General features: G+C 46.0%; 2 long non-coding RNA genes across 5 annotated transcripts in view; one reads left to right on the plus strand and one right to left on the minus strand.

Moving 5' to 3' along the window:
* The window catches only part of LOC119258872 (uncharacterized), a 112,307-nt gene that overhangs the window by 89,551 nt on the left and 1,320 nt on the right, over positions 1-21,436 (plus strand). For 3 of the 4 annotated variants that reach the window (XR_005128348.2, XR_005128347.2, XR_008551180.1), the window contains 4 exons: positions 11,734-11,802; positions 15,238-15,374; positions 17,850-19,752; positions 21,174-21,223. This is a non-coding gene — a long non-coding RNA (uncharacterized LOC119258872). The remainder of the gene's footprint in view (positions 1-11,733; positions 11,803-15,237; positions 15,375-17,849; positions 19,753-21,173; positions 21,224-21,436) is intronic. The other variant, XR_008551181.1, reaches the window with a different exon arrangement.
* Positions 4,508-14,079, minus strand: LOC119258886 (uncharacterized). The gene is made up of 3 exons (XR_005128351.2): positions 13,216-14,079; positions 10,792-10,867; positions 4,508-7,117 (listed from the first exon to the last, which is right to left on the minus strand). It is a non-coding gene; the product is annotated as an uncharacterized LOC119258886 (long non-coding RNA).

Genomic DNA, 21,436 nt, shown 5'->3' on the forward strand with positions numbered 1-21,436 from the left:
TAATTGCTCACTGAAATACTGGTAGTTTTTTGATGGCTGCTTTAAAATTTGTCAGGTAATTGTAACTTCTGTCATCTTGGTGTTGGTATTTATTGATTGTCTTTATTCAAGTTGAGACTGTCCTGCTTCTTGGTATGAATGACTTTCAATTGAAACCTGAATGTTTTGGGTATTAAAGCCCTGTTTTAGGTGGCTTTTTCAAACACTACTCCACCATGAGGAGGAGTGGCATTGCCTCTTTACTGGCAGGTTGATGAAGTCCAGATGCCCCATTCAATCTCTGTTGACACCCAAGGGAGAAGGTAAATAATACATATGGGATAAATACCTCCTATATCTAGGCATTTACCCAACAAGTTAGTAGTTTTAAAACATTCTCAAGATGATGGTCTTAGATTTTGGAGAAGACTCACATACTTTGAAAACAATTATGTTTTCCTCTCCAATATTCACATCTCACTTCATTTTCCAGTCATACCTTGCCCCAGACCTCTGGTGGGATGGAGAATGGCAGTGGTGCTGATGGGCATTCAGCCCTCTTCTACTCTTTCAATATAAAGTAGGTTGTTCTATAGGTTTCTGCTTCTGTCCTTTATCAAAGTGTTTTCTCTGAAGTTAGTTTATTAAGAATTTCTATCAAGAACGGATGTGCAGGGCCTCCCCGGAGGCGCAGCGGGTTGAGCACAGTGCTGAGAAGCTGTCTGCATCCTCTACAGTGCCAGTTCGATTCCTGGCCGGCCAAGGAGATTCCCACATGGCGCTGCAGACCTCCCCTGTCTCGCCCACTGCTCCCCTCAGCAGTGTATTTCCATCGTTCTGCTCCCTGCTCTGTCTCTGGTAAATTCTCTCACCCTCCTGCACCTCTGGCCTGTACTCCAGTGCCTGTATAAATAAATAAATCTTAAAATATATATATATCCTATTTGAAAAAAAAAAAAAAAGAATGACTGTGCAGGGCCTCCCTGGTGGCGCAAGGGGTTAAGAGGCAACCTATGAAGCTGTCCACAGCCACAGCAGCACAAGTTCAATTCCCCGGTCAGCCAGGGAGAAACCCACATGACGCAGCAGATCTCTCCTGTCTCACCCACTGCTCCCCTCAGCAGTGTATTTCAGTCAGTCTCCCTGTTCTGTTCCCTACTCTGTCTCTGGTGAATCCTCTCACCCTCCCGCCTGTACTCTAGCTCTTGTATGCATAAATAAATCAATCTTTTAAAAAAAAATGGATATGCAGTTTTATTAAATGCCTTTCTGAGTGTATGAAGATGATCATGTGGTTTTGCTCCTCTGTTCTATGAGTTCAATTCTAGTAATATATTTTTGTAATGTTGAGTTTTTCTTGCATTCATAGGCTAAACCCTCCTAGGTCATGGTATATAACTCTTAAGATGCTACTAATTTTGATTTATTGTTATATTTAGGATTGTTGTTTATATATACATTAATAAGATTGTGCTTTTAACCCCAGCTTTGTGCCAAAACTGATGACTTGTTTCAGATGGGGTGTATATTCTCTCTGCTGTCTTGGGCCACTCCTGATGGTCACTATGTTAATTTCCAATTATTAATTGTCTTCCTATGTAAGCATTTTGAGTTGAACTCTGATCTGTACTTTGCTACTTTCGTTTTTGGTATCTAGGTTATACTTGCTTTATAGAATAAATTGAGAATCTTTACATATTTTCTATGTTCGATAGAAGTCTAGCACAGCAATTAATGTGTACTTTAAAGGTTGTTAAAAGTATGAAAAAGACAAAAGGCAGTGAATAATCAAACACCTGGGCTTGGGACCTGGGGCAGAAGCTGGAAAGGGGGGACTCTTTGCTTACCTTAAAATTTTTCTTTTCCTATAGTTACTGACCTTTTTCAGGATTTCTGCTTCTTAATGAATGATTGTAGTAATTTATAAATGTTTCTAGAAAATCATTCTATTTTTCCCCAGGAACTTCAAATTTATTGGAATTTGCACATGTAGTCTAATAATTTTGAAATCAACCCCATGTCTATAGTTATATTACTCCTAGTTCTTTTCTATCTACCTTTTTTTTAATCTTACTGGTATCTTATCACTAAATACCTTTTGGTTTTAGTGATAAAGCCAACTTGTTTGTTTTGTTTCATCAGCTTCTGTTTCTATCTTGATTCTTCTACTTTGTTTAGCTCATTTTCAAAAGATTTTTTGAGATGATGGTTTAGTGCATTTTCAATCTTATTTTCATATGCATTTAAAACTGGAGTCCCTCTTTGATGCAACCTGTAAATTATGACTAAGTGCTGTCATGTCATTCATTGTTATATGGTCTCTAATTTCAGCTTTGATTTTCCTTTATAAATTACTCTGAGCTCCAAGAAACCTTGTAAGTATCTTTTGAGGGTTTTATTGACATTTTATTTGGGGTCAAATACTTAAGTCGGATTTTCAGTGTTTCATGGAAATTTAAACATGCTTCATGGTTGTGTGTTCAAGTCATCTTTATCCTTACCTATTTCTTTTTTGTCTACTTGATCTGTCAATTTCTGGGAAAGCTGACAAAGTTTACAGTGTGATCTTGGATTTAATAACTTCAACTTGCATTTCTAACATTGCCCTATGCTAGGGTGTTCAGTGAAAAGTTTTGTGATGTTATCTTCTGAATTGTATCTTTTATCCATGTAAAATATTTCCATGCTTTTGGCCTTCAATTCTATTTTTGTTTGATATTAATACTGCATTTTTTGCTTTCTTCTGGATAATACTTCCCACCAATAGTTCTATTTCATGTCACTTTTAAGTCTCATAAATAACACAATTTGGTTCTACTGATAGCCTGAAAGTCTCTCTTTTAATAGGAGAATTAAACTATTCTTATCATAACTATTGATGTTTTTGAACTCATCCCCATCATTTATTTTCATTTTCTACTTCACATGCTTTTCGATGTTTCGTTTCTTGCCTCCTTTTTCTTTATTGCTGTAGTCAAAATGGCTTCTTTTTCTTTTTTCCTTAAGTACTTGGCAAATTCTGTATTTTATCCTTTAGTGTTGATAGGAAACTATAAATTTAATCAGAATTTGTAATCTGTTCCCCCCATGAGACAAAATCTTCAGCACATTTTTAAATTCCGGGTACTCTGCCCCTGATGGCTCTGCTTTCTCAGCAGCCTTTCCTTGCTCTTTCAATCACTATCAGTCTGGAGACAGCAAGAGTGTCTGTGTTAAGTTCTGTTCTCTGCACGGGAGTCCAGTTTGTTATTCTTGTCTTTCCCTATTTGCCAAGCATTTCCTCACATCTCATAGCTATCATGTGATCCTTCAGCAATCATATGTCTCAGTCTCCCCTCTAGGTCTCTCCCCCGAATGGGAGGGGTGGCTAGGACCACAGATCAGTTAATGGGTGGCGTGACTACCTGGGAAGAGAGCAGCCAGCCAGCTGGAGCCCTTCATGGGGCTCCATGGGGATAGTCTGTTCTGAAGTGGAACAGAGCAGTGGGAAGAACTGTTTCTCATCTCCTCGCCTTACTCCCACTATCTGCTAAGGCACCTTGTCTTCTTCCTCTGACTAATGTTCTAGACTCAGTTTCCAGGAAGCAACAACCCCTACCACATCCAGAACCAATTCCCAGTCTTCTCTCAGAGCTATCCCATGAATCAAGCCCGGGGAGAGCTGCACCCAGCCTTCCACACACTGGGGAAGGAAGGGGCAGGAGGAGTCAGTCCAGGTATTTGGAGACCATTTGCCCTATAAGTGCCCCTACAGTCTGCCGACTGTCCAGACTTGGGGCTTTCCTGGCATATTTTTAGAAAGATTCTTACCTCTGCCAGGCCTACTCCTTTTTCTATAAACCTACCCCTACCTGTTTTCCATCTTCCAGAAATTCTTCACTGTGTCTGGGGCACTGATAGTGCCCCTTCAGTGTGATTAAGGGTCTATTTCCTTTCTCAGTAAGGGGAAGAGAATCGTGCTTAGCCTACCATCTTGAACCAGAAGTCTGGAGAGAGTTTAGGTGGCCACAAACAAGTGGCTTTCTTAGTGAGGAAAACAAATCACTAAAATATTTTCCCTATAAATCGTTCCACAAGAGGCATCCCATCTCCTGTACCTCTAAGCCGTGGGAATAATGTGAGCACCGAGCAGTTCTCTTCGGCAGTTCATATGAAGCAGTGAGCTGCTGGCTGCCCACCGGAGGCTGGGGGTGGGGCTGCCGTATGGGCCTCGCGGTCACGTACACTAGCTGCCTCCCTCTATGAAAATGTAACTATTAGCAAATGAAATTAAATATTTCAGTTGCCTAGTAACTAATCCAATCTGAGAAAGCAGCAGAAATAGAACACATAAATTTAGAACTTTTAGGCCACGTGCCAAGTGAAATATTCTTGCTTGTATCCTTTTGATCATCTGTCATTTGAATGAAAGAAAGAGCATTTTAGTGTCAAATAGGCAACATTTCTGTTGACTTTACACACTGAGAGAAGATACCCCTTTGAATAAATGTGAGTGCTGGGTAGGCTGCCCAAGGACTTCTAACTAGAAGACACTAGCCCCTCCAAATTACCAAATAGGGGCAGGAGCAGGAAGAAGCTCTGTTTACTAGAAATTCATTTTTCTCACTTAATTAAAAAGCCAAAGGGCATTTTGCAACTTAAGCCACATGCTGCTGTTGGAGGAACTGTACAAACCATCTGCTTTACCCATTTTCATATAAAACAAAAACATTACTTTCCCTCCCAAAGCAGCCTTTCAGCAAGAAAAAGAAAATTAAACAGTTTTAAGATTATATAGTACATGAAGTAATTACTGGGATCATATACTATTAGAGCTTAAAGAAATATTGTGATAAATTGACATTAAATGTGATGTCAGTTACTTCAAGTATTACTTTTTTCTGCCTTCTCATAAAAGAAACCACCCAACTGCATATATTTACAGATGACATGTTTAAAAATAGAAAGGAAAAGAGAAAATGAAAAATTACTTCCCCCCAAATAATTTGAAATTTAGAGTTGTAAGAATAGTACAACGAAATAGTACAATGAAAAGAATTAATGACCCACATTAATTGCATTATCACTTTGCTCCCTCTCATACATACACACATATACACAGGTATATGCATATACATACAAACATCTTCTCAGACCGCTTGAGAGCTAGCTTATCTTTAAACATTTCAGCTTATTTCCTGAAAACATAAGTATAATTATTCAAATGAGGAGATTTGACAATATAATAATATCATCGTGTTAATACAATTGTATGGTATTGTGCTGCTTGCATCGGTGCAGTATCCCAATCCATATTCAGATCTAGCCACTTGTCTCAATAATGTCCTTTAAAGCCATTTCTTTTTCCCTCGGCCCAGGATCCAGTCCAGCGGTGCTCTCTGCACTTAGACGTTCCTCCTCTTTGATCTGCCATATCCTGAAACAGTTCCTCAGCTTTGTCTTTCATCACATTGACATTTTTTCAGGCAACAAAGACTCTCCCTCACTTGGGGTTTTCTCTTTCCTCAGGATTAGATGAAGACATATCTTTCAATCAGTCATTGCAATATTCTCTTAGAAAATCTAAACCCTTCAAGGGTCATCCAGTTGAAGACTACAGACCACAGACCTGTCACCCCAAAGCCCGACTGGGTTAAACATGGCTCTTGGTGGGAGTGGCAGGCACCATGTGCCAAGGGAGCCCTGGCTCCCTGCTATGTCACCACTGGCCATGCAGTAGGTGTTTTCTTTCACAGTATCCAGGGACTTGTTCTGAAACTGGAAAATACTCATCTGTGCCTAAAACCCATTTCTCCTGCCCTTATGAGTGTAAGGGGGAAAAAGAGGGGATGATGTAAATCTCATTGTAAAAAGGCCAGACACCTTCGTAAAAACATTGCGGCCAACTAGATCATTCTTCTGTTACAACTAACCAGCAAAGGAAGCTTTCAAACTGATACCAGCTCTAGCTGCTTAACCAAAGAAAGGTTAGCCAAAAAATGGAAGGGCTGAGAATGCTGAGTAAACATCACTGACAATGTGAAGAGAAATTAGTAAGCAAGACTTCAAAGGGGAAGTTCACATGCAAGCTGGTAAATTAAATATACAGCCTGATCATCTTCAAGTCAACGTTTACCTCACACCCAGGTTTTCACAGATGAGTTAAAGGTTAGAAAAAGGTTTTGTGGCAAGTGCAAATTTATATTTGCACTTGGTTGTAATAGGACAAAGGAATATTCAGAGAACTGTCTGTGGACGGAAAAGGTCTGTGTCTTCCAGGACCTCAGGTTTTGCGCCACCGGCACATGCATGCTATAGAGACTCTGGACATGGGACACAGTCCTGCTTAGCCTCTCCCGAGCTCTTTGTGCCCAGCCCTGTTACTATCTACACATCATTTCTTCTCCCCTTGTTGGTCTTTCCACAGTTAGTTCCAGGCTTTAGAATCAGACAGGAAACCTCACAGCAGTTATCTCTGGACTGTGATGCCAGGGGCCTCAGGCTTTTAACCATGATACTTAGTGCCTGGGTTCTCACCTGCTCTCATGGGGCTTCCATGAGAATTTCCTAAACTGCTTCTACATGCCCTGGCTCTGGGCAAAGATGGGGGTACTGCCAAGATCCAGGGTGGGCAGCTCTATAGAACAAAGATGTTATTCATTCATTCAACAAGCATGTCTTGAACCTTTGTTGGGATGATCCTGGGCGCTGCTCTTGGAGCTGGCGATACAAAAGTGAGCAGGTCAGACCACCCTCTGGGACCTGCCTCCAGGGGAGGGTCATGTGACAGGCTAGGAAATAAAGACAGAAGGAGAGTTCCAGACAGCAACAAGCAGGCTAAGGTGAAAGGAAGCTGGGGAAGGGGGCAGGGATGGCTCATGTACTTGCCGGCTGTCCATTTCTCCTCTGTGCTGCCTGCTCTGGCTGTGGGTTTTGCTCTGGTGTTTCTCTGCCCAGGCTGGCTGCCTGCCTGCCCTCTCTTTTCCCTCAGACCCAGGATGAGTATGTGGGGACGTGGATGCCAACAGGGCCTTTGTGATGATCTAGGAGATACTTAAGTCCTTTGGGGTTTCTTGGAGACAAAATGGGCTGTGTACATCTTACACAATCCTGTGTCAGGGAACTGAAGAATCCATTTGATAATCTGAGAAGTTTCTTCCTGGAAAAACAAAAAGGTCTTGTTTAAGGGAAAACCAATAGAGCATTATTATTTACTTAACCTAATTTTTATATGAAAAACAATCAGAACTATATTCCACAATTTTAGAATATTGTTTTGCTTATACGTTCTAGACATGAGGTGACTGTACCATATAGTCAGTTCAAGTGATTTTCTGTAACTCTTAGGGACAGAAGTGAATGAATGGTAATCAGTTGCTAACCTCTGGTCAGATGCAAGTACCTCTTACATTATTTATCTTTCAAAAGTTAGAGGTTAAAATTATGACTTAAAACTGGGTGTTATTTTCTTACATCATTTCAAAAGGTCACGTCTTTTGAGCTGCTAAGGTGTGAATGTTTAGCGTGCATTCGGCGTGTCTGGCTGGGGCCTGGGAGGAAAGATACAGGGCCAATACAGGGCCCTGTATTGGCCAATACAGATACCAATACAGGGCCTGCCTGTATTGGTCCAGGGCCTGATGTTCATAAGCCAAGTCACAAAGGATTCTCCCCCTCTGGAGTCAGCTTGAGATAGTTGCTCTGTGGCGTGAGCAGTGCTGTATCTGTGTGTTCCAGAGGCGCGCGCTCTCTTATGCTTCCAGTAGAACTGGACTCACTGGGGGGTGGCCAGGCAGGGACAGAACCGCTGCAGCCATCAACCCACAGCTTTGGCTCAGCTGGGACTGGGTGTCAGCATTGCACTGACGCTGAGTCCCTGGTGAACCTCACTCCCCCTGTGACCCTCAACCTGTTGTGAGAACTGGGGGCTTCACGGGCAGCCCTGGCCAGAACATCCCAAGGCTTAACAGTTTGAAGGGAAACTGGCCAGAGGACTTGATGCTGGCACAAAAATCTTGCAAACAGCAAAGGTCCAGTGAAGAGCTGAAGCAAACACAACTTTGTGTTTCCAGCCAAGGTGGGGGACACCAGAGGCCTCTCTGGAGAGACTGTGCCCACATAACTCTCACCAAGATCAACAATACAAGACAGGAAAGGGGGTGAGTGACAGTTGGGAGCAGGCTTCAAAGCTTGAAAATAGAAAGTCCATCAAGAGCAGGCCTCCCAAATGGCCAGGGCACTGATTTCACCCCAGGAACACCCAAGACAGGGTTTCTCTACCCCGCCTGCACACCAGGTCCCTAAGCAAAGCAAGCATAAAACTGGCCAAGTCCCAGTGTCGTCGTGATTTCTGCCAATCTGTAACAACCCCCGCCCTACCTCACGGTCCCTCCTCCTGTGTCCCAGGCCTCCGGATGGCCAGCCACGGCCTAGAAAGTACAGGCCAGAGCAGCCTCCTCCTCCAGAGACAAACCGAAAAACAGAAAAAAATCAGTCCATCTTCCATTTGCGGGAACCTTTAATTACTTTTACTTTGTGATACAATGTAAAGTGTCTGGAAAGATAAAAGCATAAACTTGGGGAGCTGAAGAGAATGAAGGGTAGTGGCATGCGGCGTCCACTGTGCACTCAGCGACTGTCAGGCTCCAGCAGGGAGCATCATTGTCCCTTGGTAATTATGCGCATCCATTAGCGTGGCAGCCACTCTTTGTCAGAAGCTGTTGGTGACAGTCTCCTCCAGCACACAGCTCCGTGGCCTGCAGTTCCAGGGCCCCAGCATAGCTCCCGAGGGAGATGCCGCCGATAACAGCATATTAAAGACAGAGCTTGTTGGGGTTTTGTTGACTTTTTTTTTTTAAATCTCAGATGCAGTTGCAGAGGCAGAAAATGTTTATTATGATTGTATAGACATTGCTGACAAAAGCTTCGCTCTGGAAGGAAAATTAAATGTTGCTTTCATGGATGAAAACGGTGGGGGTGGGGGCTGGCAAGGGGCAGAGGGTTGGGAAGGGCAGGGGAAGTGTCATTTCCTTTCCTGTAGGAAAGAAAAATAAGGGGCAAGCCATAAACATAGCTTCATTCCCAAGCCAGCAATTCTTACTCTTAATATGTTTTGTCAGGCAAGTCTTCAATACAGATTAAAATGAAATGCCAAGTAATTTCCACCTCTTGGCCGCTCACGTCTGCACACAATGGAGAGTGTTTTGATGAATGTCAGTTAATGGCACTTGCACGCTTGTCGATTCTGTCCCAGCAGCAAGGACTAAGGAATGGGGAAGGGGTGGGGGCTGTGTGTGTGTAAAGAAAAGGACAGGGCAGATCAGGCAGTCATCTCTTTCCCACTGATCCCATTCGTGATAACCCGCATTGAAAGTGAACCAAAAAACAAAAGCTGGATGCCGAGATCAGATGACCCTTTGTTGTTAATTAAGCTCAACGCAATTACATGATTTCAAAGAGCTGAGTCCACTCGCAGGAGGATTTCTTTGCCTTTAGGATGGCTTGTCAGACAGATTCTTGTCCAGGAAGGAGAGGGGCAGCTGCATTGCTCGGATGGAAGCCTGGCCTAGCCAGGGTGTTTGCGGCAAGTCTCCCAACAGCTGCAAAGTCTCCCACTCAGCTCTGTCCTGACAACCCAGACTGCAGAGCCACAGGCCCAGCCACGTTACCTCATTGCCCCGCACATCACTGCCTTTGCTGCTCGCATTCTAACCCCCCAGTGTGGGGTTAGTTCCAAGAGTAGAATAAAAACCGTCACCCAAGGTGACACCTTCCTCGTGACTGGCATGTGCAATCTACTTCTTTCTTTCATCCTCTTCTTCAGTTTGAGCAGGAGGATTATTGGGACTAGGAGCTTTAGCTGGCAGTGACTCTGGGTACAGTTGTGTAGCTCGAACCAGCCTCGCGATTCGACATCAGTGCTTACATGGCTTCAGTTTGTAGTGTCCAAACCCAGGTTCCTTGGATGATGAGTCAAAAGAAACTCTCACAGGAATGCTCGGGACCTGTGTGGAAGTTCTCTCCCCATGACCAGAATGGGTGTCCAGGGCAAGGACGATTGGCTGAGGTGGGACGGGCTCACCTGCTGTGGCGAGCAGTTAATGGCACTTGCGTCCCATGCTCTTCTGGTTTGATCCCTGTAGCAACCTCTGAGGTCACCATTGCCACTTACCATGAGCTGACTGAGCTTGCATCTTTCCCACACCCCTCTCCCCACCCTTAAGGTGAGGTATCAAGGTTGTGGGTCTGTCTGGCCCAAAGTCCCAGCTCTCTCATCAAAACCTTATAGTTGGGAAATTTAACTTAGAATTTGAGCTTGCTTTAAAGGAAAACAAAAGTTAGGGAAAGTAGTTCTCAATATGCTGCACACTGGGATTGAATTGTCTTACGTTTCTTAACTTCACATGCTTCTGGTCAATAATTTGTCTCAAAGCAGCAAATGTGATTTCTGAGAGCAGAATCCACTCCATAGAGGGCTGCTTTGCATGAAGGACTCACACACTTTCTCACTGACATTTCAGAAGCAGTGTGAGTTTAATTTCTGGATAATCTAAAAGGTTAATTTTGCTGCCAATGCAGGCTTTTCAAAACAAAAGTTTAAGGCAGTACTTCTAAATCAGGAATAAAATAGAATGTCGTGAGTTGGTCTCCCTTCTGTACCAGGGTCACCTCCCCCCTCCAAGAAGCTAGGTCATCACCTCCTATGCTTCCTTGAGCCACCCAGGGGCCTGTTAGCTGGTGAGAGAAGCTGAAACGGCCCCAGAGGTGATGCCTAGAAATGCCTGTGGCCATGGCTGCAAGGAACCCCACTGCCCCGGGGTACAGGCTGCTCACCTGGACTTCCTGCCCACTCAGGGCTATGGATGGGCTGCCTCATTCTTTGCTACCTCTTCACCTTGCTGATCTGAACCTATTCAAGGAGTATAGGAATTAAAAGCATTTACTGGGGAGCAAAATTTGCTTCAAATGAAAGTTAGACATTTACAGAATACAGATGGCCCCTAGCAACCTGTGCTTTTCACAAAGCTTAGTTTGCTCTAAGTCCTGCCGCAAACTGGTCTATTCCCCACCTGCTCACATCCCATTTTAGTGCCTCTCAAGGACAAGCGGAATGGAGGACGTCAGGTGTACCTTCACCTGAGGCTTGTCTCATGTCACCTTTCTCTCTAGCTTTCCTTGAAAGTTTTCTCTTCTTCTGAACCCTCAGGTTTGCAAGTAAGGGGACAAAGGAATAGCGGGGTAGATTGTGGGCGTGATGCTTTGGTTAAAATGCAATGAATGCATCATTGTCCGTTTGTTTTCCTTGTTTATTTTGTTTTTTTTTTTTTTTTTCTGTCTAAGGATGTGAAGGGGAGGAGAGAAGGGACAATTGAGAGCACCTCCGCCCTAAAACAAACTTCATCCTCTCGACACCTGTGCTTAAAAGGCCAGGGAAAGCTTGTCACTAGAAGCATTGCATCAGACGAGCTCTAAGAGGCACTTAGAGTGCTGTGATAATGTGAGCTGTGCGCTGTCACTTTGTCTTAAGGAATATGCAAATGCAGGCCAGACCAGCAGCATGTGCCCAGCCAGGTGGAATCTCCCACCTGGCAAGCCCACCCGCCCCACCTGCAGTTTTTCAGCCCAGGGTTAAGGCAGCAGCAGGTCAGCAGTAAGGTAGACCTTCTTTGGGCCAGAATGGCCTCCTGGGAATTCAGCTGACACCCAAGTGTGCCTTTGCCTAGCTTGAAGTTAGAATGACTATAACAGTGGCCATTTTCTGGTAATTTCTTACAGAAAGAAGGAGACTGGATGGCCCATTTTGTGTCCAGAGCAAGGATGAAGAGGCCAGTGATATCGCTACAGGTCAGTGGGCTTTTCTGTGCCATCTGACAGGGTACTGAGTTGACCAAAGCCTGGGTCGAAGGGAGGACACGTGATGTCTGATTCTGAGGATGTTACTCCCATTTTAGCAATAGAGAAGCTGAGGCAGAGAGTCCCCTGGGAGCATGTGGCCAGCACTACAAGGCTTAGGAGGCAGCAGGGGAGCCTCTGGGCTGAGGCTCAGACGGCTGCATCCTTATGCCTATGCCCGTCTCCACCCTCCCGGGCATCCCCATGGAGGAGGGGCTCTTGATTGTTTTTCTATGTTATAGACCCCTTATCATGACATTGTCTTTAAATGCTTACATTCCGATACCTAGGGTTCAAAAATGTTTTACTTTGAGCAGTCTCAGGGATATTTGTCTTAACATTTCCTGTTCAATTTCATCAGTGAATAATGGTCGACTTTTTTATAATAGTGTTGCCAAGGAAGCTGCATGGACTGCCCCTGCATTCTTCCCCCTGACTTGGTCCACCCTGCTATCCTGGTCCTCTAAATAATATCCCACCCCAAGCACTGAACACTCCATTTACAGGAAAACCGCCCCCTACCCCCTGGACTCAGAGGCACCTTGGTGATGTGGTCCCTGTGGCCACAGTACCCAAGGAATTCACCAGCTACCCTGGGTCTTCTTCAGAGGCCTGTGTCCTTGAGCTGCCAGCGGTGTGCCCAGCACTAAAGCCTGGGGAGCAGACCCCCGTGGGCACTGCTGCCAGCCTCCAGAAGCCAGTTTAAAACCACAGGAAGACTCCCACTGGTGATTTGTCCCTCGAATTTGCCAGTGACCTCTGTAGATAATGGCTGGGTGATCTCCTAACAGCCGTGAACAGGGCCTGCAGGGGTGTGAGCACAGGTGTGAGCCGGCAAGTCCCCCAAGCCAAGGCTGTGAGAAGAGGGCACGGACTCACCCTTCCTCCCAGTCTGTCCCTTATCCTGTCCTGAGCCTCCCGTGCCAGCAAGGCCACGCATTCTTTTCAAAGCAGACCACCCCCCCTTACTCTTAGGCCATCTTTCATTCAAAGGTTTTCTTCCTCCAAGACTACCTTAGTTGCTGCTTTTTTTTTTTTTTAAGATTGATTTATTTATGTATACAAGCACTGGGTACAGTCAGAAGCGCGGGAGGGTGAGAGAATTCACCAGAGCCAGAGAGGGGAACAGAACAGGCAGAAGGACCGAAGTACACTGCTGAGGGGAGCAGCGGGCGCGGCAGGAGAGGTCTGTTGCGCCATGTGGGACCCTCGCCTGGTGGCGGGGGATCGAACCGGCACTGCAGAGGCTGCGGGCAGCTTCGCAACCCAGCGCTCAACTGCTGCGCCACAGGGGAGGCCCTTAGTTGCTGCCTTTTTAAAACACTAGTTTCTTAGGGGAAATATTGGAAAGAGGAGAATACAAACCTGTGTGCCAGGGTCCTGAGAACTTGCAGGCAGTTTCGCGGGGCTCTGGGGTCAGGAATTGGAGAGAACAGGACTTTCAGAAAGGAAAAGTGGACCTGCACTGGGGTGACAACTGCCCAGCCAGGCCTCTGAGGTCTCCTTGCTCATCGAGGTTTACAAACAACTTCTTTGCTTCTCTGAGAAGAATTGCTTGGTTAAGCTTCCCCTGGGTACTTCCTGTCTGCTGGCCATGGGAATGCCTAGAGCCAAAACGAGAGGTATGCCAGAAGGGAGGGCAGCTCCACAGCCACATCAATCCGGGCCCGAGAGTCTCAGCTTAGGACTTTCCCTGCATCCTCCTGGGCCGGCCACAGGACAGGCAAGGTCAGTAGCCCATGGGTACCTCAGGTCCAGTCGGTGGGTGATGGCCTTTGTGTTTAAGAGGAGATGGAGACAGCATTGTCTTGGGCAAGTATTAGCAGGCGTTTGTCACACACCAGGGTAGGAAATAATCCTCCCATTGTCAATATGTCTTAATCCCCCTGTTGTCAATATGTCTTCTGGGGCTTGCAGGGGAGGCAGATGCTTTTTCCTAAGAAATCCCTTTTCAGAGACAAATGCATTGTGCCTCTCTCTCTACAATGGGCGCATCCCTAAAACAAGTCGTGTGTCTTGCACAGGATGTCCAACACATCAAGGAAAATAGCTTTTAACGGTCTTACATCTCTTGCAGAAGTCACTCGTCAGGTGGCTTTTGTGTAAGTTGAGGCTTCTGTGTACTTTTAAGTAAGGTTTTACTGTTTTGCGTGGTTCCTAAAAGAGTACCAAACAGCATTATTCAGGAAAGGCTAGGAGCTGACAGCCCTTTTGGAAGCTCTTAGCACCTCAAGCCTCAGCCACTTCTGAGGAATGCATGTGGGATTTTCACTTTCCTGTTATCACCCCCTCCCACACACCCTCAAAAAGACTCCTCACTGAGATGACCGCAATAAAGGGGGAAAAAAAAAAGGGAAAATTCAACAACCTTCAAGCACTTTTAAATTCAGTGAAGAATTAGAAAAGCAGAGCGAAGTCAAAACCAGGTTGCCCTGGATTGCATGACGTCTTTGCTGCTAAGTCCTTGCGAGGAGAGAAAACTTGCTCTCGCTCTGACAGGCGTGAGTACCCAGCCCATCCCTGCAACCACTACAGAGATAGGACTTAGCCAACTTTGACTGGGCAAAAAAAGAACAGAAAAAAACAAAACCCCATAGCTAATGAAGGCACTAAATTCACACCATCAAGAAGGGGAAATCATACATTCCCTCCATGATGCTAAGTAGTATTCATGGCAAAAGTGAATTTTTTGACAGTGAATCAACCACTAAAAAAAGCTGCCTGCAGCACATGGCACAGAGCAGGCGTCTCAAATGTGGAGTGCCTGTTCTTCTGCTCCAGCCTTTCTTTCCCCCCAAGAGGCTGCACCCAGGTACAGCCACCCGCCACTGCAAAAAGCAGGAGCAGGGGCCACTCGTCTGGCCAGGATGTGTCTGATCCCACTGGAGGAAATGCAACAGGAAGCTGGGGCTGTCTTGTATCCAGTAAGCACAGTTCAGAGATGCTTGCATTCTGCGAGGGTAAGCATGGCTGTCTCCAGGCCCATGCGGGACAGACAGCCCTCTCAGCAAGAATTCTCGCCAAGGCAACACGCAGGTGTGCCTTGGTGGACTTGTGTGCCACGGAGGCCAGGGGGTCAGATATGCTCATTCTGCAAGTAGCTTTATTCCTATTCAAGAGATTGGCAAATGAAAACTGGATTAAGATGTACATGGTGGACTTGGGATACATAAGTGTTGTCATCTTGCTGGAACATGCTAGAGGCTGGAATTTCCTAATCTTTGCAAAAGGGAGGTCTCAGGTTTTGGGTTTTTTGGTTTGTTTTGCCATATTGCTCTCCCCCCTCCAAAAAAAAAAAAAAACCCACAACCCTGATTCATTTTTTAGAAAAAAAAATGTTTTTGGCATAGCTGTCACTTGGAGCAAATAAATTATTTGTAATTTAAGAGGAACACCCTTGACCCAGGAACCTGACAGAAGAAATGACATCACACCAAAGACCTCTAACGTGGCCTTGTGGCCTGGAGAGCACAGCTCCAAGTTCAAGCCACCGCTCTGCAGCCACTTTCTAGCTGCAACTTGGGGTAAGTGAATTGTCCTTTCCAATTCTTCATTTTCTTTTTTCAGAACTTTAGTTTAGTAGGAAAGGTTTAGTAGGTATACTGTTTAGTCTACCTCAATTAGAATTCAAGAAGGTAACAAATGTGAAGTGTAACATGGTAAAGAGGACATAGTAAGTTCTCAACTAATGATAGTACTCCCTTTATCAGAAGATGGAGCAGGACCAGAAGTTTCTGGTGTTCAGTGGCTGAGCTGCCACGGGAAGCACGCAGCTCTTCCCATCTGACACTGAACAGGTTTACTCCCTCGAGGTTACTGTGTGCACATGTGAGTGTACATAATGCACATTCAGCTCTGTCCAAAACAGCTTAAGGCCAGTTTCAAATCTTTACATGCACATTTGTCATTTAAAATCCACGCCACTCGTAAGTCTTAGCAGGGCTCAGACTACAGGCTAATGCTCAGACCAGTGTGCCAGGGCCTGGGGGAGCCGAAGACATCCCGGGCAGGAAAAGAGTCAGGTGTGTGTGCTGTGGTTCAGCAGCAGTGCATGAGCGTGGCTGCGTCTCCCGAGCCCGGGTTGGAAGCCAGGCTCTGCGCTGGCAGCTTTCCCTACATGATCCCACGTAGCTCGCACAACCTCTCCACAAAGGCTATGGAAGATTAGGAGGCAGATGGATGGCGTATTGGAGAGGGAAGCCCTGGTGCCTTACAGGAGACTCCATAGCCATAATAGTCATTATTTATGGGGCAATTATGTGATCTCAGTAGTGTGCCAAGCACCTGGCCTATGCTTTTTCACTTTATCCTCGAAATAACCCTGCCCTATAGAACCAAGTACCTCCATTTCTAATGTGTGAGGATTGTAAGAGTCATAAAGGTTGAGCCCCTTACCCAGAAGTCACACAGTAGCAGGCCCAGGACCAATCCCTAGCACTCTAATCACTTATCCAGCAGGAAGGACCTCCACATGCTCGAGCCTTCTGAGGCTGCAGGGGAGCACAGATCAGGGAGGGTAGACAGGGCTTCTCATCGTCAGATTTCTGAGGTCAGTGGGCAAGAGAGCATAGATGACACCTGAAGACCCTAAAGGACAAGGACATGGCCATGTGGAATCTTACAGAGCTCTTTGTATATGAGCTTTAGTAAGCTACAAATGACCATGGATCTAATTTTGACAAATTTCACAATCAATGCTAATATTAACTTCATTTACCCAGTGTCACTATGTGACAAACATGTGCTAACTCGCTGAATCCTCACAGCAGCCCTGTGCAGCAGTTGCTGTGGTTGTGTCCATTTAACAGATAGGGAAACTGAGGCCAGAAAGGTAAAGCTACTTGCCTGAGGTCACAGAGGTAGAAAGCAATGAAGCCAAGATTCAAGCTGGAGCAGATCTGGCTGCTGGTCCTTGCTCTTGACCAGGACTGGGCCCAGGACAAGAGGAGCAGTACATCATCCTCCCTCTAGTGGGCCCCGATAGTGCCTCTCCCTGTGCAGATGGGGACCTGACAGAGATGATGGCAGGGACAGATGCACTAATAACTCATGTTAACGATTCCCCTGAACTCTAAAGAGGATGGCACCAACCAACAATAATGGCTGATCCATAGACCCTCCATTCAGTCATCTTCAAGCCCTTAACATGTGGAGCCCCTAAGAAAAGAGAGATGTTTAATGGGATTTCCTGTTTTAACCCTTCCCATTTAGCATATTCAGCTGATGGCTCTGGTGAGGCTGCTGGAAAGAGTTGGGAGGCCTGCTGAGAGCCTTGACATTCTTATCTGAAAGACATTGGTATTGGCAGCTGTCCAAACACTGTGGTTAACTTTCAAACCATTTAATTGAAACCATATTTTTTAAAAAAAGGGAAGGGGTGGGTGCCAGAATAGGAGAAAGACCTTGGCAAATACCTTATATGCACTTTTTCCACCACTGGATTGACCAGACAGCGCTACAAGCTGATGCAACAGGATTAGCAAAATTGCATTGTTGGACATAGGCACAGCGTGACATGTGCTCTAGCAGAGGCATTTGGCAGGATTAACCTGCCAAGGATAAAGATGTAGCAGACAAGAGGCTGAATTAATGGACTGGCATGACCGAAGCAGGGAAATCTATTTGCATGCGATATTAACTGTGCTAATAAACTCCAGGCTGGGCCCAGCAGGCCAGGCAGTCCTCTTTGAACCAGGAGTTTTTATGTCAAAGCCCACCTAGAAGGCATCAGCCAAGATGGGCCAAAGAAGCAGGCTTCCCAGGTTGCCTCTGGGTCTATTTTTGCCATCATCCTAGAGCAGACGTGCTATTATAAGTTCTTATTACAGCTCCTGTGACCACTGACTGCAGAATGATTCTAAGACCTCTGGGCTTCAGGGCCACAAGGCCTTCCATTTAAAGGCTTGTCATCTATGAAAAAACATAGGTACGACATGCTAGCAAATAACTACCTGCGATGGGTTGTTTTGTCTGATTTATGTATTCTTATTCCCTGAAAGTCTGGCTGGGACCCAGGTGAGCAAGCAAGACGCCCAGGACTCCAACTTTCAGAAGGCATTCACCACCTGGCTCACAGGAAAGTGGAGTCCAGACCCGTGAGTTAGTTCCCGGCCCCCCTTGGCCCCTCCCTGCTGAAAGTGACCATGAAAACCAGGTAAGATATACCCAGTGACAATATGACGCCCTCAAAGATGCAGACACTAGTGCACAGCCAGGTGTGGGGAGGTAGAGCCAACAAACCTGGGGAGGCGAGGGGGCAAGGAGCCAGTGAAGGTTGTACTGTCCACCAGGTAACTGCTGGGATAAGTGGGGGTTTCTGCCAACTGATTTGGGGTGTGAGATCCAGGTGTTTGTCCACCAACTCCCCTGGAGTGCTGCTCGGGAATATTAACTCCCTGGCATCCAGCCCTCGCCCAGGGCGAAGCTCCTGTTCCCTTTTCTGACCCAAGGAAGCCTCGAGATGAGAGTGATAGGGGATAACAGGCTCTCTGGGGCTGGGCACCAGCAGTGCCTGCCGTGTGGAAGAGGTTTCATTTTCCTCGGAAGATGCTGGAGCCCTATCAGAGTCCCACTGTACTGAGGTGCATTAGCTGCAACAGAGCCCTAGATTTATAGCAGCAGCCCCCAAATATGGTTGATCAGAATCCCTGGGGTAGCTTCACTCCCTAACTATCTGAAGGACCTCAGAGTGGCACCCCAAATCCAGCCCCAGCCTGCTTCCGGGTAGATGTGACAGCTGAATGGAATCTGTTGACCCCGGGCCAACCTAGGAGGTGGTTGATAAAGTACACGTCCTGCTTTTCTTTTGCCCTCATCTTTTTTCTAGAAGTAACAGGCAGGGGAGAAATGGTTTGTTGATTCAAGACATCTGCTGTTATAAAATTTAAATAAATATCATGCCCTTGGTATTGCCTACACCAAATAATCATTATGTGCCATAAAAAGAAGAATCAGATGGCTTGAACTTATTGAGCGGGAGTGAAGGGGGACTAACATACACAGGCCAAAGTGGAAAATAAAGAGATAAAAGACATTGGTTAAAATCCTGGAATCCTAGAAGAAATCTTATATTTTCTTAAAAGACCCCTGGGGTAGCTGAAGTCCCTAGGGAGGCAACAGCAGGTAAAATGGCACCAAAGTGGGAAAGAACAGGGCATATTCCAGGAGGGCACCCGGTGTGGCTGAAGGACAAAAGGCACCCCTGCTGGCCAGCCCAAGATCAACCACCAGGCCACACGCTGGTCCTAGGACTGTGTCTGTCCAGGGAAAGGGGCACCTTCCTGAGGCGCCATCTATAGGAAAGGTCCAAGTTCTTACATCGCAGAGGGCGCCTTATGGCCTGGTCCTGTGTTTCAAAATCTGAAAGCCAGACAAGCAGCTAGGTCATGAGGAGGGCTTGGTTTGGTGGGTAAGTCAGTGGTGCTGGACCACCCACCACCCAGATCTGTGGGCTTTTGCAGGGGACCTGGACTTCCTTCTGGACGTGATAGGCTTGAATGAGGGTTTAAAGCAGGCAAGTGACATGCTTTGATTCATGTTTTAAAAAGATCATAAGGCTTCAATGTGAAGACTGAATCACAGTGAGAAACAGTGATGCATGTCACCCCATCCGGGTGAGAGGTGCTGGGGTTTGGGTTCAGGATACAAGGTAACTATGGAGATGAAGAAGTGTACTTTGATGGAAAAATAGGACTTTCCAGACATGCTGGTGATAAATAGGGGACAACGAGGACAATTTTTTACTGTTGTATAACTTTGTCCCCAACTTTGTAGGACCTTCCTCACTGACAGTACATCCCAGCTAAAAGCCCTTGTTCCGCGTGCTGCCAGGTGACTCCACAGTAGCCTCTGTCCTCAGGGTGACAGACTGAAGAGGGAAACAATAATGGCAGGACACAAAAGGTACGAGAGCCATAGAGGCTGGACCAAGAGCTCAGGATGAGTGAGGGGCCAGGAGCCAGGCTACAGGAAGGAAGAAGGAACAGTGGGTGCAAAGGGGCAGGGCACGCTAATGGGGGTTCAAATCCACAGGCACATGCACATGTGGTGTAATGGGGGTTTTCCTGCTCCATAGGGGGAGTGAGGGGCTAATGGATCTGGGGCTCAGTTGGGAGCCTTAGAGAGGGTAAGGCAGATCAGACTGACCTTCTGGAAGAATCGTTATCCCCTGTGCATCTGAGTGGGGTTTGCCTAGAGGCAGGGAGCTGAATTAGGAGGTTGAGCCATCAGTCTATTGCAGTAAATTATTCATTCCAAAATAACCCTATGTATGACCGTAAAATACTTGGTGCCATTTTGACTTTTCTGAGGTGTTTATCCAAAGACTTAAAAAAGAGAAAAATAGTAAACAGCTAAGCTACCAGAGCCTTAGTTTAAATCATTCACTCACCAACCAATATTGATCAAGCTTGGCCCCATGTAGTCAATACTGAGGATCCAGTGGTCAAGTGATAGTCAAATAGAGGAGACTCTGCTCACACTGTGTGATTGTGGAAGGAAAAGTACAGGCTGCCTAGACAGCCAGTTATGGCGGAGTCAGGTCTGGTCTGGGGATGTGAGTCCAGGAAGTAATTTTGAAGTCTGAAGGAATTAGTATTAAACTATGTGAAATGGGGAGCAAGGCATTCCAGGTGCAGGAAGGAGTTTATGCAAAGGCACTGTGGTGGGAAGGAGCATGGCACAGATGCAAGGAGAACGGCGAAGAATAAGGAGAAAGGGATGGGCAGGCCTGGCTCTTGCAGGATGCCAGGTCCTCACACTTTTAAGTTAAATTATGAAGACCTGTGTTACTTTTGAGACAATCAATTCTTGTTCCCTCCTTGACACCCTAGATACTGGTAGGTTCTAGACAGAGCCAAATTCTAGAGTTGGCTGCAGATAGGTGTATTTATGGGACCAGTCTTATCTATTTCCAAGTCACCATCTGCCCCTCAGCTGCAGAGATGGGAGAGGGCCAGTACCTGGGCTTAGTAGAGTTTTTTTACTTCCTCATAGCCTGTGTTGGCCTCCCCTGCCACTGATACAGACTTCCCCACAGCCACAGTCCTGGCCATAAAAGCACTATCTGTGCTAAAGGCTCCAAACACACAATTACAGTCCCCCTGCTTTATTTTACAAGGAAATTTTCTGAAACTTGCTCTTTCTCAGCATGAGCAATTGTTGGCCCTCAAGGCTAAAGTTTCAGCCCCACAGGAAAGAAAATATTTGAGGTGTATCTCTACCCCATGCTCAGAAAGCCAGCCATGTAACTCATCACAGTGCTCACATACACATATATATTGCTATATGCAAGGGTTTTCAATCTTATTGTTACTGTTTTGCAGATACTGAAACCAAGACCCAGAGGTTTCACTAACTTGACCTAGGAACACAGGTAAGAAGGGACAGAATCAAAATGCACACAGAATGCTGTTTGCAACACCCTAGTAGTCCATACTGCATTCCTGAGAGCAGCCCCCAGACCTTAGAACTGGGGGACCCCAGGGACTGTCTGCTTGAGCAGGTGAGGAAGCACCTCAGCATCCCATTCCTAGCCCAGCGGGCATAGTGATAGCTCATAATGCTCCTGGGGTAATGAGGATTCAAG

The sequence above is a fragment of the Talpa occidentalis genome, unplaced genomic scaffold (assembly GCF_014898055.3).
Source record: "Talpa occidentalis isolate TD23 unplaced genomic scaffold, MPIMG_talOcc4v2.1 talOcc4.10, whole genome shotgun sequence".
In the NCBI taxonomy this organism is placed as follows: Eukaryota; Metazoa; Chordata; class Mammalia; order Eulipotyphla; family Talpidae; genus Talpa; species Talpa occidentalis.